Raw genomic sequence first — 16,482 nt, 5'->3', positions numbered from 1 at the left:
GTGAGCAGGAAGCTCAGCCCAGTCACACAGAGGTCATAACTCTGCCCAAGCTGATTTCTTTAGTCCGGGTTATTAAAATGTACCTCAAAGCACATGAATTCCTCATCATGTTTTCTGAATCGTATTTACTTTTATAAGACATTTGAAAACGGAACAACATAACCCACTTTAAAAAGAAAAACAAACAGGAAGGATATTGTGGTCGTCCTCTTCTCATGGAAAGCAACCTCGATATCTTCCATCACTTTCCATAATTATCACTCTGACAGCTGTCAAGACGCCAGCCACGCTCAGGCATGATTGACACTCATTTGATGAGGCTGATGGACAATTACAAAGCGGCAGCCTATTAGGCAGATATTGACCCACAGGAGGCATCTTGTTGTGGGGGAGGAGGTGCGAGAAGGACAGGCAAAAGACGTGCGAGAGCTAAGAATATCAGAAAAGCTCAGAAGCTGCATGTTTATTCCTGTGCTGCTCGAGTTTATCTGGTGTCAAATACACAGCTGTCATAAGACTTGAAAGATTCTGTTTCTCTGCAAAGTTTCAATTGGCTCTAGTTTGATGAAAAATGTTATAAAGAGTTAATTTAATTAGTGAAACTGGCTGATATCTGCAGTAAGCTAGTAGACTTTGGTTTATTTTAGACAAAGCATTGTATGTTATTTCCTCCACAATCAAACACACACACACACACACACACACACACACACACACACACACACACACACACACACACACACACACATTTAGAGTTATATGCTCCTTTGCATGATGACATTTGCCTGAATAGAGATTTAAAACTTTTTTAAAAATCAAATTTAAAAAGAGATGTTTTTACATTATTCTAAATGACAAAATGTATGAAATCTAAAGGTTTGTCCTTTGAATGGAGATGTCAGTGGAAAGTTTACCACCAGCACTGACAAACAGGAAGGTGGCGTGTGTCTATGTGTGAGTGCATGTGTGTGAGTTGCATCCCCATTGGTAGCAGCAAGCATGATGAGGTCACAGCCTTGTGAAGAGAGCAGGAGTGGCCTTTTTTGAACTTCTTTTTCGCCCCCTTTGCTCCTCTCCAGGTCGCTCTGTGTGCTCTCTTTCTATCTGCCTTCTTTCTCTTTTTTTTTTTTTGGTCTCAACTTGATGAACATTGTTTCTTTGACTGAGGACTCAGAGGGACTGCCATGTGGGGAAAGAAGTGTGAAGAGAAGACCTTGAAAGCTTCTTAGAGAAAAGGGGACTCTGCAAACATGCCACAATCCTCCATTAGAGTAAAGATTGTTTTGAGAGATGAAGGGGAGGAAACATGGAGAGTAAGTATGTATTTAAGACTGTTATTCGTTGGGGGTATGTGGTTTTTGGCAGGGAGTGTGTCTGGATTGTAAAAGTGAATTGATGGTGTGAGTAGGCCAACCCAATACAGCGGCTTAATGCAGATAGCTGAGGATGAATAATTCAGGCAGGGAGGTTTTTGTGAATCATGTGAAGAGGGTTTGGATAAGTGTGTTTGAAGAGGGCAAAGTATTGCCTTTTCTCTCCCTCTCTCTCCTTCTCCTTCCACTCTCTTTGTGTGTATGTGTGTCTGTGTGTCTATCTGCATCACAAGAGAAAGATTTCCAAGAGATCCGACTGTCTTCATAAATCCAGGCCTGAGTGATTGATTTGTTTTGAGTATCAGATGCAGTTTTTGCATTAGACTAAGTCGGCTGAAGGTCTCATTATGCTCTCCGAGTGGTTTCAGTGCAGGTTTGCTCACAACAGAGATGCAAACATGGTGTTCATCTTGAACTGTGCACAGAGCTTTTTGAATGGAAAAATGTGCACAAATCTAAGCAAGATATGTGGTAGAAATGCATTGAATTTTATGTCAGTATATCATGAGATTAAAACGTCGAAGTGATTAAAAAAAAAGAAATGATATTTTGCAGTGGAGAGCGCATTCATAATGTACACTTTAACATAAGAGACTTTTGTTTATTGTATCAGAGGATGTGACAAACGTAAGACCAGAATTTTACAAATTCAGTATAGTTGTTCTCATCTTTTAAGTTTTTTTCCCCTCTCCTAAATTTAATCCTTATATTTGTAAGTATAATCTGAATAATTTCAGTGTTGGGCTTTCAAATTACGTAATAAATTTACAAAACAGCAAAGAGAATGTGACCCTTCCATTCATAAAAAAATACTGTGCTCTTTTCTTTTTGAGCCGATACTGATAAGATAAAATCCCATCTTTTGATGAGCAGGATTCTTAAATATAATGTTTTATAATATTCATTTATTTTTAACTTTGGTAACCAACAGTATTTGTGTTTATATCTCCTTTTCACATATCCATTCAGTTGAACTTAAAGCGTTTAAACATGTTTGATTATGCATTACAGTATCACCCAAAGGTGCATCACCACGTGTGCTGAGGCTCATGGGGCAGTTGGATCAATGCTTCAGGTCCTGCTTTAACCCTTGAGTGGTTCTTTCTAGGACTGTCCAACCTGAGAATGGTGATTTCAGGCTCAATCTCAGGTTCGTCAGCCCATGAAACGCTAACTCACTTCAGCAAATAACGAGGAGAAACATCAGAAGAAAAAAATAAAAGTGCTGCCTGCACTTTTACATTTTACATTTTGATATCAGGGTGTTAGGATAGACAACTAGAATCACCTCTTTTCTGACCAACTTTGTTGTCTTTTTTTTTTAACATTAAGTGTACATCATCAAGTAAGCTCTGTCAGAATACATAAAGTTATATGGCGATAAGTATTGACCTGCAATATACAATTTTCTGAACTCCAAACCTTCCGCATGGGCAGTTCTCTGAAATACCTACTACAAGAACGATCTCTTTTAAAAGTGCTTTTAAAATTAGTAAATTAATCAGGAAATACATTTACAAACAAATAGATTATACTTGTAAAATACTTCATATTGGTAAATTCAAATTTCTAAAAATAATATACATTTGGTAGTGTTCTCAACTTGTGTTGGATATTTATATTTATAAATACATTTTTGTATACATTTTTTTGGTTCTTTTCCTGACATAAACTCACCTGACATTAAGTTTATATTTCCGCTTCCTTACTGTTTATTTTATTAAACTGAAAATTGCACATTAACAGTATTTTGTAGAAGAAAAAAAAAAGAGAGAAGCTGGATCCTATTAGACCGGACATCAGAGGGATTAATGATAGAGGATTTTTTTAACTTACTCTACATGCTAATGTACATAATAATCAATATTATAACTCTGTCTCTTCTCCTCACACATAACTACTTTAATGTTAAGAATACAGCAACTTCCCTCCAACACAGCGCAGCCTGTTAACCAGTAGAGGGAGCACTGCCCACACTAACCAGGCTGGTGCTGCTGGTGGTACAAATGACTTTGATACATTCAATTTAACTCACTGAGCTAAATCTCCCGAATAACCTATTAAATGATTCCACTTTAATGTCTTCAAGAGCGGCTCCTTTATCTCTGAAAGCAAGATAAATGTGACTGGTTGAAGGTCGTATCACGTGCCGTGTTCACACTGGGACAAATGGCACCTGCCAGACTTTAAATGTGTTATTTTAAAACACTGAGACAAAGTGGGAATGTTGGTGTAAAAGTCCTTACCTGCACTGAAACTCCTGTTTGACCCTCTGTTAGTACAAAGCTGTTCATCCGCTCCATTTATTTTTTGTGTCTGTGATATCTGCAGATACCATTCATGTTCATTATCGTAGTGCTTTAGTCCAAAGTGACTATTCATGTCCATAAGAAATGATAACATAGTGCAATTATATACTTTAATATATGAATCATATAGATACTTGTGTAAGGTGTATGGGACATGAGAAATAATATCATACCCCCTCTGTTAATCTATAAACTGTAATTTAGAAAAACAGCTGTTCCTGCTCACTTATTCTTATAAAAGATGGACATTTGCAACATTGTACGAAAGTGCACCAAATCTTGGCAATAAAATCAAAGTTTATGCATTTATCATATTTGGTTTAATGTGTTCTTATTCCTTTTTCATTAAACAGAATGTAAGGGAGTGACTCAGTGAAATTTGGAAATAGATATATATTTTTTTTTTTAAACAATTAAAAATGGAAGACATGTAAAGATCAGTTCATAAAATCTCAAAGACGTAAAATCTGAAAGTTGTACCTTATTCTTTTCTACCGAAGCATTCTCAGTATCTTTAATCTCATACTGATTTAACACTTCAGTTTTCTTTTGTTCTCTGAGAGACTTGTCGAATCTTCTGGTAGCTCAGCTCACGAGTCTGAAGGAATCATCGCTCGTAACAACCAATCCTTTCTGTCTCGTTCCTTTTCTGAACTGATTATTCCTTTTCTGAAACGGTTATTCAAATTGAAAAATTCTGTGGAAACATTTTGATTTTACAAGGAAAATGACCATTGAGCAGAATCTGCAGTCTGCTTAAGAAGGACATTTTTTTTTAGAAAATGTGCTCATAAAAGGGTTAGGAGATGTGTGGATAAATTGGTGAGTTATGTACAGTGGCATGTGCACATGTTTCCAGGGAACAGAATGCAATATCTTTTATATATTCTAACCTCTCACTGAGATCAGGGAGAAAAAAATCACAGCTATAAAATAAGGTGCAAAATGAAATAGAAGAAGCCACGTGTAACCAATCAGACTTTTGAGTAGTTGATTTAAATTCAGCTCAACAGCTTCATAGTCCTATTTCCCACTAACTATTCTAATTGTTTCAAAAATGCGAACAAAGCCATTTTCTATTTGAGATGATGACAATACCAAGAGAGTATTTACGGCTTATGTTCAGACACAGGAAAACCAGACATTTAAGGATGAAAAATAGAAGAACCCCTTAATACACTGTGGCATCTGTGACTATTTTACTTTTTTTTGTCCAAGACTGCCCAGAGCATCGCGCTGCAGATTTTTAAAAATTTGGCACAGATTGAATGACAAATTATCATTTTTTTTTCTTGCAATTGTGTAAATATTTCCGCAGCATTAAAAAATAACTGGCGGTTACATGTTGCAGACTGTATTTTGTTTGATTCTGTTGTACATTGTCCTTAATTTGTTGTAATATAATATTTTAGCTTTTGTTTTTATTTATGCACAGATTTTTTTTTTTTTTTTTAATGCTTTTGTTGAGAGGGATAGAGTTGTAAAACGGGGATGAAAGAGCGGGGGATGACATTTGGCAGATGGCCGAGTGTGGCAGTCAACCTTGTGGGCTCCATACATGAGGCGTTCAGTTTAACCTATAAGAGCTAAACCTGCAGCTCAAAGCTCATCATGTTTAAGGTTAACATCTCCCTGTTGCAAAGTGCTTGACTGATAAGGAACTAAAGAGATGATTTGCTGTAATTGTATTTTAGTAACTTTTTTAGAATTAAAAGTAATGATGCTCTTTGCCCATAAAATCTGATTTAACAAACACCCTTTCAGAGGAAAATGCTCTTGCCCAAAATGAATGAGAGGAGTGTGCGACCCCAGTGACCTTTCTTTTATGTGGAGTCAAGGGTCACATAGGAATCCAGCTCTCTGTGGAGAGATTAAACCAGGTCACCACGGTAACCTTTTGTGTGACCATGATGACAAGAGTCACAGAAGGGACCACTGATTCTTACACGACACACTGAATTTCATCGTATGTTTGGACGAGAGAACATATTTTAACCTGCTTATCTCAATTAATCAAAATGAAAAAAGTACAGAACCAGGGGTGTATGTGTGTTAAGCATTTGTGTTGGCGCGCGTGTCTTTTCACGCCTGCTCTCCTTGCTTTAACCTTTTTTGTTGGCCCACAGCGTTGTGTTTGTGAATCAGCCGAGCAGAGTTGAAGGGTTTGAGCCATGTCGCCTGGGGTCAGTTGGCTGCCAATGAATGAGTTGAATGAACATGTGTGTGTGGACTTGAAAAGTGAGATCACGGTGGCCAAGTGTGAGCTGAGGTGGCTGGCACACATCGCCGTCTGAGGCTCAGAGAAGAAGACCGGTTCATGCTGTGTCACATAAGAAAAGGAAAAAGGCCGCTTTGTGTTCATGTGAAGACTTCATAGTTTCTGCTATATTTCTGCTGTTTAAAGTGTAAAAAAAAATGTTTGGAAAAATGCCATATTTTAGCACATTTCCTGCTAATTTTACATATTTTAAATGGATTTTTTACATCCAGGTACTTTGGCTTTTACCACACAAATCAATATTTTGGGATAATAAATGATTGCAGGGATACATAATCTGTCATTATAAATATTTAATCTTTAATTTTAAAGTATTCTTTTGCTATTTCATTATAGTGTGCACTCTATGCAACCTTTCGTTTTGTCTTAAATGATAGTTGACATCTACCCCTGCAATCACTATTTAAGTGAACAAGCGACCATGCATCATTCGGCCCTTTGTGTCCGTGTGTGTGTGTGCGTGTGTGTTAGAGGGTTAAAAGGTGTGGTGCTTAGAGCAGCAAGTCGAGGTCAGTCAGTTTCAGCCCCGAGGAGAGCGCCGCCGCGGCCTTGGAACAGTGTGGGGGTGGTTCACTTCCCCTTTCCCTGCCTCACGGCTTCCTGTGAGCACTTTTTAACCGTTAACCACACCCTCCTCCCCTGGCCTACATCCTCACACCACTGATACACTCAATACCACCAACCTAGAAAACACTTGTGCCTTCGTGTCTGGTGCAACATGCTTTATGCCGTGCTAGCTAATTATAAAGTAAACAAAAGTGTACACAAGCATATTTGTGCATGAACACTTTTAAGTAGTTTTCTTAAAGGGCATCTGTTTTCTCACAAATCACAAGGGTTGCAAAATCAGTTTCTTTACACCCCCCTCTGACACGCTTTCATGTTAATCTTCTCTTAACTTCCTTTACTCTGTTCTGTTCTGTTTTAGCCAACACCTGTATTTTATTTCACTATCATTATCCTTTTTTATTTATTTTATTCTTGTGTTATTGTCTTATAGAAGGCCCTATATGTAACTTTGTTTTCCTGCCAGTGTGCCCTCCTCAGCTGTATGCATTTCATTAAAAAAATCTACAGATCCTGTCTCTGCTTTCCAACAGCTAAGTCGCGACTGAGAGATATCAGTGAGCGGATTTTCAAATATTCCCATTCATTGTATTCACACGGTGGCCAATTTCCTCTGATATCACACTCAGGGTTTAAACTCAGATGCTGGTATCATGTTGTAGAGCTGTTGCTGTTTAGGTTGTAAGTGTTAGAATAAGGAATATGAGGATAGAAGGAAGGATAGAAGGAAGGAAAATAGGGTGTAAAAATCCACAACCTAGCTAACAGTGAATAGGCTATTAGAAAAGAAGTGTCTACATGCCCACAATGCTGTTTCTGATAGTAGCTAATGGGTCATCCAATAGGTTGTTTTTACAAGAGTTTATGACTTTCCTGTAAAATTATAACACTTAAAAAATAGCATTCAACCACCCTAGCTCATGGTTGAATGCTAATATAACTGTTGTGGATAGTAGCTATGTAAGTCATCAAATGTGCTATACTGTAGCCTTTTCCAAGCTATCTGTTAATATTAGATGGAAGATAAAAGTTTGCTCAATATTAACTGATAGTAGCTAATGGGTCATCAATGTTTTTACAAAGTTACTTACATATATTATATCTTGTACTTAAAAGGATGTTAGCATTAAGCCCCTGTCGAGCTGACAGCTAAGATAGAAAGGAAGTGGCTCAATGCTAAGAGTGCTGTGGTAAATGTTAGATTCAGGGTAATATGTGGATTGTGTCTTTCTAAGCCTTTCTATGCCACATCGTATGTGATAGGATTTAGCCTCCCTAACTGTTACTGTAATATAACACAGGATGTAGCTAGTGTATTGTAGCTAATGGATCATCAAATATAATTCATAAAGTTAGTTATATCTGTTTAAGCTTGTCCTATCATATCTTGTAAAACTTGAAGGTAATGGTAGCATTCAACCACTCTAGCTAACAGTAAATATTAGAATGGAAAGGGCTGAAAGCTAACAACACTATTGATGATGGCTGCTGATGTAGGGGGGGGGGGATTGGCATTTTTTATTTATTTTTGGACAGGACAGCTGAAGAGAGAGATGAAATGTGTGTATGAGAGAATGGGGGTCATCTAATTAAAAAAAAAGCCTGTGTTTACAGCTGAAATTAACCTGCCTGGTCCAAAAAACAAATAGATATGATAAGCTCAAGCTCATGATCGGCATTAGTTTTTATAACTAATCAGTTTTTATTTCATAAAGATATAGGTGTTATTCACAATAAGGAATGTTACTAACCTCAATGACAGGCTGTTGTTTTAACTTACTATGCTTTTTCTGGTTTTATATGCTCTTTAGTGTATTCTCCAAATGTCCTGTGCATGTTTAGGCACATCTATGTGTAAAAATTCAAAGTCCGTGGAAACGCAGCTTCTCCTACCTCCTCCTGTTAGCTGCAGCATTAGCCGCATGTAACGTTCGGTTCTAGCCCCCCTCGATAAAAATTTGTCAGTCCGACGTCAGTGTGAGATCACTGATCTAAGTCCATTGGCTCGTTGTGGCAAGCCCTGCAGTTCATGTTGAAATTTCCGAGACGCGTGCTGAGCAACTGACCAATAACGACAGAGCGGATCGGCAGACCAATCAGAGCAGACTTGGCCCACGTGGGGTCTAACAGTGTGGGCTCAACAGAGCGTAGCTGACGGACTCAGAGCGTAGAGGGAGCAAGGAGGAGCAGTACATGAAAACAGACACTTTTTTCAGACTTTAGCTATTATGAACGTACAAAAGTAGATACATAGATTAAATATACGAACCCCAAAAAGGGCATAATATGGGCTCTTTAAATATAGCCTGCTGCTCATGTCTTACATGGTTTCATACATTTACGTACAACATTGAACTCGTCTTTCCACCCTAAGAATGATGTCAGGGAAATATATACATCCACTGTATGAATATTTTTGGAAAGTCTTAAAGGTCTTTTTTGTGACAGAATAAGGGGATAACAGAAGAAAAACAAAAAACATAAATGTTAAGGACAGGCATGCGTCTTTTTTATTAATGGCCATGACTCACTGTGCCATATATCACACCTACTTCTGCACTATACCAGCACACCTACGATACTCACGCTGCAGAAAAGAGAATTCTGAACGAGAGCTTGTGTGTGTGTGTGTGTGTGTGTGTGTGTGTGTGTGTGTGTGTGGGCGCATGGAGGCCTGTGGTCTTCTGTGGAGGGACAGTAGAGATGACGCGGGGAGGCGTATGCATACATTGTGAACGTGTTTTAGCGCACAGTGATAGTGGTGGTTTTTTTGGAGGGGGGGTGAGGTCTACTCCTCCAAAGGGAGCGCTGTTCCTGTAGGGTGGAGGAGGAGGAAGAAGAGGAGTGGGGTGGAGTGCATAAAGTGAGTGAATGTGGGGGAGTGAGTGTGGGGGCAGTTAGGCCATCTGGACTGCGAGGAGGCTGAAGAAAGGGAGAGTGTGTGTGTGTGTGTGTGTGTGTGTCTGTGTGTGTGAGAGAGAGAGAGAGTAGGGATGAGAGGAGAGGTGGAAAGAGGGAGGGAGAGGCAAAATTGAAGGTGTGGGAGAAAGGATGGCGTGAAGAGCAACAGAGGGAAGAATGTTGCTTGTGGTCATTACACTGAACGTTTCTACAGTAATTCTCGACATCCTGCATTATGTATTGATTTGACTTGATAGAGACACAATGAGTGTGTGAATGTGCATGTGAGCAGAGGCTGAGGAAAATACGCTTGTGTTTTAAAGCCTCCACATTTGCTCGGCCATTCTATTCTACAGTAATGTGATGAATTCTTTATGCCAAAGAATATACTGCATGTATTGTTAGCCTGCATTAGCCAATCCCACAGCTTTTTCTCTGCTCATTGTAGTATCACTAAAGTAGAGAAGGAAACAATTGCACTCTCTAATATCTCTTCAGGCTCACAAGATTCAGCGTAACAGAGTTATGTTAATTCAATATTTAAAGGTTCAGAGAGGAAAGCCAAGGAAATATAGAAGTCATTCCTGAACTTTAAGTAAAAATGACTTGTGATCTGAAAGAATCGTACAGCACATACATTATTTTGCTGTCATGGATCAATATACATTTTGACAGTAGATAAAGAAACTTAATTGTGGAAGTATTATTTTGGGGCTGATTTCACTGATAGTTATCTTGACTTGGCTACTGTATGCTAACTATCACATTTACCGATTAAGGATTTCTATTCATGTATGTTCACAACTCCAAGAGACACATTGTTGAGACCTATTGTTTAGAGGTTTGTTTCTAAAATGTTAAAATGCCTTAATAGTCCAGCTTAAAGGAGGCACAGAAAAAAATGACACACAAGAGCCATAGCTGAACACTGGGAAGTTACAGGGTGATACGAGTACTGCAATCATTTGATCAGAAGTACTTAAAGAACCTGTCACGAACTTCCCATGTGTGTTGACGACCTCTGTGGACGGGGCGGCCTTTGCTGATTTTAACCTGACCATGCCTCATAAGTTGTTGTGTTTCTTAAACACAATATATCATCCTGCTTACTTTCAACAATCAAATGTGACAAGTACCACAAAGGAACAGGTTCATGCATTAACCCTCCGATGTTGAAGCTGTCGTGTACGACATAACAGGGCTGTGTCTACATCCACAACTGCAACTTACTGTCAAATCCACACGCTTCATCAGCTCAGCGGCTTTCCGGTGATAAACTTACCGTGTTTCTTCGACATCCAGAGGCTTTTCTATCAGGCCGACAAGATCAGTGCATATGCAGTGACCAAACCTTTTGAAATCCACCCCAATAATCTGTGATGATTTATGTTTACATTTTTGTAGTGTAACTTTTGTTAGCTCACTACGCTACCGCGGACGCTGCTATTTTGCTTGGTTTGTCGACCAATCAGAGGCTGTATCTGCATTAAGCTGACATGAAAGATGAGAAGCCAGTGCAGCCCCGAAACAGACGTCACAGCCTACTCTCAGTGCAGAAATACAAGAGATAGAGCTGTTTGAATGGATTCATCCTATCCTTCTTATACTTGTATCATTAGATCTACAATTCTACAAAAGATAGATTGTGGCTTTGCATTTTATTTCAACATATATCTGTGAAATGTCATTTTCACTAGTATTTTTCCTTTGTACGTATGGTGTAATAACTATTTGAGACTTCATCTGACATCCTTGGGGGATAGATATTCTGATTCCCCGGGTTGTCCTGGAAAAAATAAGTGTATATAACATGGATGTGCATTGCTCTGGTGAGATTATAAAAGCCTTTTTACAGAAGGAGACCAGGCGTTATAACATTTTAGGGGAAATGCCTGAGACCTCAGGGGGAAAATGGTAAATGGACTTGAGCTTATATAGCGCTTTTCTAGTCTTCCAACTACTCAAAGCGCTTTTACACCACATGTCACACCCACCCTTTCACACACTGATGGTAGTGATGATCGCTATGTAGTATCATCCATCAGAAGTAACTAATCCCATTCATACACCGTCACCGAAGCAGCGGGAGCAATTCGGGGTTAAGTGTCTTGCCCAAGGACACATCGGACATGTTGTCCAGCTCGGGATCGAACCCTCAACCTTCCGGTAAAAAATGTACATCGACGACTCTACCAACTGAGCTACAGCCGCCCAACTAAGTAAAATGAATCTTTATGATGGTGGTCTTGTTTGCTTTCAGGCGCATAAAGAGGTTTTTAGTTACAGTACGTTTCACAACCAGCCAAAACCTCCTCACATAAGCTGTACATTTTTTACTCTTTATAGTACATGCTAGGAGAGAAAAATACTTTTACCACTATGTGTATGTTGATACAAATGCTAAATAAAAATGATTGTTGATTGTTGAAATGTCTGTTTAGTTTTAGACTGAGAAAAACATGGCATGCGTCCTTTAAACAACTGTATCCAAAATAAACGTCAAACAAAACTAGTATCTAAAATTTCACTTTTCATTTATATTCCACTTCGTATCTGCAGTTTTAGTTGTTTTTTATAGATCAATGCATAAAAGTGTGAGAGGCATGGAGTAAAGACACAGACAGGCTTAGATCCCCAGCCAATTTCAAATATGTTACAAGAACACGGTGTGTTTTGACTATGAGGCGCCCAGAAAGACCCATTTGAATGCTATGTAACAAGGTACGAAAGTGTATTATCTAAAGGTGCAGTCTGACAGTGTGTAGCAAATACAGTGTGTCATTTGGCAAATAATATCACACACTGCTTTTTGGTTGGGTATAGATAACTGTTCTGCCATTTTGCTGTCAATAAAAACACAGCAAGCTTTTTTCACAGCAGACGTTTTGACTCATAAAGAAAAGCACAGGTGTAACTAACAACATTATCCAGGACTCTGTTCTATTTAAACACCGCAGAAAGCCGTGACTGAGTTAAGGTGAATAAGCATGCACAACGCGAGGATCCTGAAACTGAGGCAGTGTAATGGAAAGCAGCCATCTTTAATTTCATTTCATACACCTGGGCTTTCTCTACTGTAACTTTTTTCAGAATATTTTCAAAGAAAAGGGATGGATTCACCTGAAAGAGGCATCAATCAATTCTCTCGCTCTTTTTGCAATGTGTAAAACGCTTTTTAATGCTCGATTACTACCTGGACCGGGTTCTGCCGTGCCGACCTGGTGCCAAATGGGCACAGTTATCAACTTCAATACACGTTAGATATTAAAACAAGAAAAATTAACTCTGTAGTTGACGCAGCAAGCCTGGAGCTTTGGTTGACTTTTATGAGCCCCTGAGGGAAGTTGCCTGTGCCTGGTTGGTAATCCAGCCTCAACAGTACATGATGATTGCTGGCACTTGATTAATGACTACTAATCTTCTAATTACTCACTACATTGTGGGATAATTTGAGTCCCTCCAGACAATCAGACAAGACTGAAAAAAGACTTTGAATAGGATTACTTTTCAAATGCAGTTTGGCGTAAAGCGCTCTCGATTGAAAATAGCAACAAATATAATGTCATCCAGCCAAGACACTCAATCAGGCGGATTTCAGAATGGTTTGTGTGAAAAGATGATCAGGTGCACTAAACAACTGTGAAAAACAAGATGGATTAAATACGACGCTCTATTTTAAAAGAGCATATTTTCTCAGGTTTGCTTGGGATGAGAAGACAAAAAAGGCCTCCTCACTGTCCTTGGATGCTTGACCGACCCTCAACCCCCACCCCCCCGACCCTCCTGTACACATCACCTCCTACCCCCTCTTCTCTCTCAGCCACATCAATATCACCTCCTCCTCTTTCCAAACCTCCCCCCAAAGACCTTCTCCCCCTCCTCCCCCATCCCATCCTGTCCTTTCCTGGAGCTCCTCGGGCCGAGGGGTCAGCAGCAGGGGTCGGGAGATCGTGACTCCCTTGTTCATGCTCTCTGCTTGCTCCCTCCTGACCCCACTCTTGCTCTATCGCAATTTCTCTCCATTTCTCTATCCCCGTGCAAAAACTCATCCCCACGTTTCATAATTGAACCCACTTTCCTTCTCTTCTATTCTCTTCTCTGTCTTTCTCTATATCTCTATCTTTCTTTTCCTCTTCTTCTTCTTCGCTGGCTCAAGCTGTTCTCCGATTGGGGTATTGATTGGGGTTTTTATTCACCTTCGCTCACATCCTCCCTCTCTCTCTCTCTCTCTCCCTTTTGTTCCCCTGTGTACTGTAATGCTCGTACGTCTTTGATCCGTGTGTTTGTGTGTCTGTCTATCTGCTGCTTTCCTAAATGTCTCCATTTACTGTAAGCTCCACCACGCTGTGCTCAATTTCTTACTCTCCATCCAGCACACACAAACACTCACACACTTAAACACGCGTGCGTGCGCACACACACGCACGCACACACACGCACACACACACACACACACACACACACACACACACACACACACACACACACACACACACACACACACACACACATGCTGTCAGGTTTAAAAGAAACATTTGTAGGCCTCAGATGTGTAACAAAATAGGACTGTTGTCTGACTTATGGCTCATGTTTAACACATTTGCCTACCCTGCTAGTCTTTTTTTCATCACTTTGAGGGTGTGTGAGAGTGTGTATGTGTGTGTACACATGACACAAGCCCACATGTTTCACTGCATTTTCACTGTGTGTGAGTCGTACACGCGGCTTGTTGTCCCAAAGGCCATTGACGTTAAATCATCATTTTGAAGAAGGACTTGCACAGCTAGAAAAGGGGAGTACTTTAGGGGATTTACATACACACAAACTTACACATGAGTTGCGACGACACGCACACACATACTTGCAGAGCAAACACAAGGGGAGGGGCTGTACTTTACCCCTACATAGCTGAAGGGAAGGGAGATGAGGTACAGAAAAAAAAAATTAGAAACCAAATTAGAGGAACTGGTCAGGCGGAGAGGAGGAGAGGAGGAGAGGCATCGAGGAGTTCGGGGAGAGGGAGGGTTGGGGGATGAAGAAAAGGAGGGCTAGGACAAACAGAGCCAGTGACCTGAGGAGGGAGTGTCTGAGGACTTACCCAGCATGCATCAACAAGGAGGCTGCTGAGAGGACAAAAAAAAACCGAGTTAAAACAGAGAGATTAGCTCAGAGAGAATGTTGAACATTGTTGTTGTGAGTCGTCTTTGTCCGTCAGAGACCTTTTGACCTGTACGTGTGTATCTATTCTTACATTGTAGCCGTAGATGATCCCAACAAAAGCTTCTTCTTGTGTCCACCTTTATCACACCCTGCCCCCATGCTAAACCTGCGACATGCGTCATCATCACCCCCTCACACCTCAGCGAGGCAAATGCAGGCCTGAACACATATTCGCCTGACAGCAAGATAGGATTTTTTTTTAACATCTCCCCCTTCACCATGCACCCCCCCCCCCCCCCCCCCCCCGACTGGTGCATCCCACGCCTTCCCAGTCAGTCTCTCCCCTCTCAAACAGTGTGAAAGATTCTGGATTTTTTACAAAATTTACTTAGAATAAGAGTCAGCAAGGTGGGGCTGAAGGAAAACACCTACCATGTTATAGCCCTGATGACTCTGCTTCTGACTGTTTTGTCTTTGTCAATGCAGAATAATCGTCACACTCAGAAACACGCTCTAACTGCGCATGCAAGCATAATAAGTGATGAATCTCCCCCTCACAAAACAACCCTTCCTTGGTGAGAAGACAGTCAAACTGGGATTCTTACACATTACAACCTCCTACAACCGTGACCTCCGCCCCCATCTTTTTCTAACTCTCTCCCATTCTCCCTCTCTCATCCTGCTCCCTTTTCTGTCTCCCTGTCTTCGATTGCCTCATCTCTCTTTCTCTGGTTGGTGTAAGTAAGCAGCTTAAACACCTACAGGGTGTGACATTGGGGCCCCACGCGCCTCCGAATGCAGTCAGTGCAGGCGGGAGAAAGGCAGCGCTGAAAAGGAGAGCGTTTCATCCGTCTTTTCTCTCCTCCCCACTCCGCCTGGCATCGACGGTGCAAGTGTGGTTAAGGCAAAGCCAAGGCTGTCCCCTCACATTAGCCGGGGCTGAGCCAGACAAGCCATCACCCCCCAACCCACCACCTTGTACCCTCTAACTCTTTCTCTCTCTCCTTCTCATCCATTTTCCTCCTCTCCTCTCCTCTCCTCTCCTCTGCTTGGCTCTGCACAGCTCATCTCAGCTCAGCTCTGCCATGGGCACCGGTCCCCAATCTCCGAGGTGATTATGACAAAAACGAACGACCCCCAAGAGACGGGGCCAGCAGAGATAAGAGAGAGAAAGAAGAGGATGGCAGAGGGAGAGAACGAGGAGGAGGAGGAGGAGGAGGAGGAAGGGATTGGAGATGCATGATGTAACAGGGAATTTTGGCTGTGTGTTAGGATTTGGGTTGAGAGATTCAGAACCAGCAGTTCATATCAGACCATATCTATCTATATCTCTGTCTATCTCAACGTCATTTTTTTTCCAAATTAATCTCTTGCAGACAAAAAGAAGTCAGTGGATGTAGATTGGTAGCAGGCCTGGAATGTGACTAAGTATACGCTACTACTTACCTTGTACGTCTACAGTTGGTCATTTGACTCCTTAATATATAACAGATCTTAATAGAATTACTTAAGATATATTTTACATTAAAATAGAAAGCTGCATTGCTATGTGTGATAAAATATTATTTTTAATTCTTTAAGTGTACTCTTTTGCTATCACTCGTTTTTTTTATTTTATCACATTTTTGAATGCAGGGCTTGTATTGGAATTCATATCATGGATGCAGTATACTGAACAACGTTATGATTCATTTAGAGCTGTGTTTGTGTCCATACTGTGTTTATAAGTATAATATTCACTCTCTTTACTGTAAGATCTGTTCTGCCTCTTGAGGGAAATATCTGACTCATTTAGCTACTTTATGCTAACAGAGCTTACAAGTTACAGTCGCAGTTCACTTTGTCAATCTGCTGTTTAAAGCTGAGAAGGTAGCGCTAGGGTTTGTTATGTTCT

General features: G+C 40.4%; 1 long non-coding RNA gene across 1 annotated transcript; it reads left to right on the top strand.

Moving 5' to 3' along the window:
- The first annotated feature begins 1,041 nt into the window (after nucleotides 1-1,041).
- On the top strand, nucleotides 1,042-16,173 carry LOC132989495 (uncharacterized). The gene is made up of 2 exons (XR_009675919.1): nucleotides 1,042-1,313; nucleotides 15,652-16,173. It is a non-coding gene; the product is annotated as an uncharacterized LOC132989495 (long non-coding RNA).
- The last annotated feature ends 309 nt before the right edge of the window (nucleotides 16,174-16,482 follow it).

This window comes from Labrus mixtus, chromosome 15 (genome assembly GCF_963584025.1).
Source record: "Labrus mixtus chromosome 15, fLabMix1.1, whole genome shotgun sequence".
In the NCBI taxonomy this organism is placed as follows: Eukaryota; Metazoa; Chordata; class Actinopteri; order Labriformes; family Labridae; genus Labrus; species Labrus mixtus.
The sequence above is the reverse complement of the archived record's forward strand: the minus strand, read 5'-3'. Positions and strand labels throughout refer to the sequence as shown.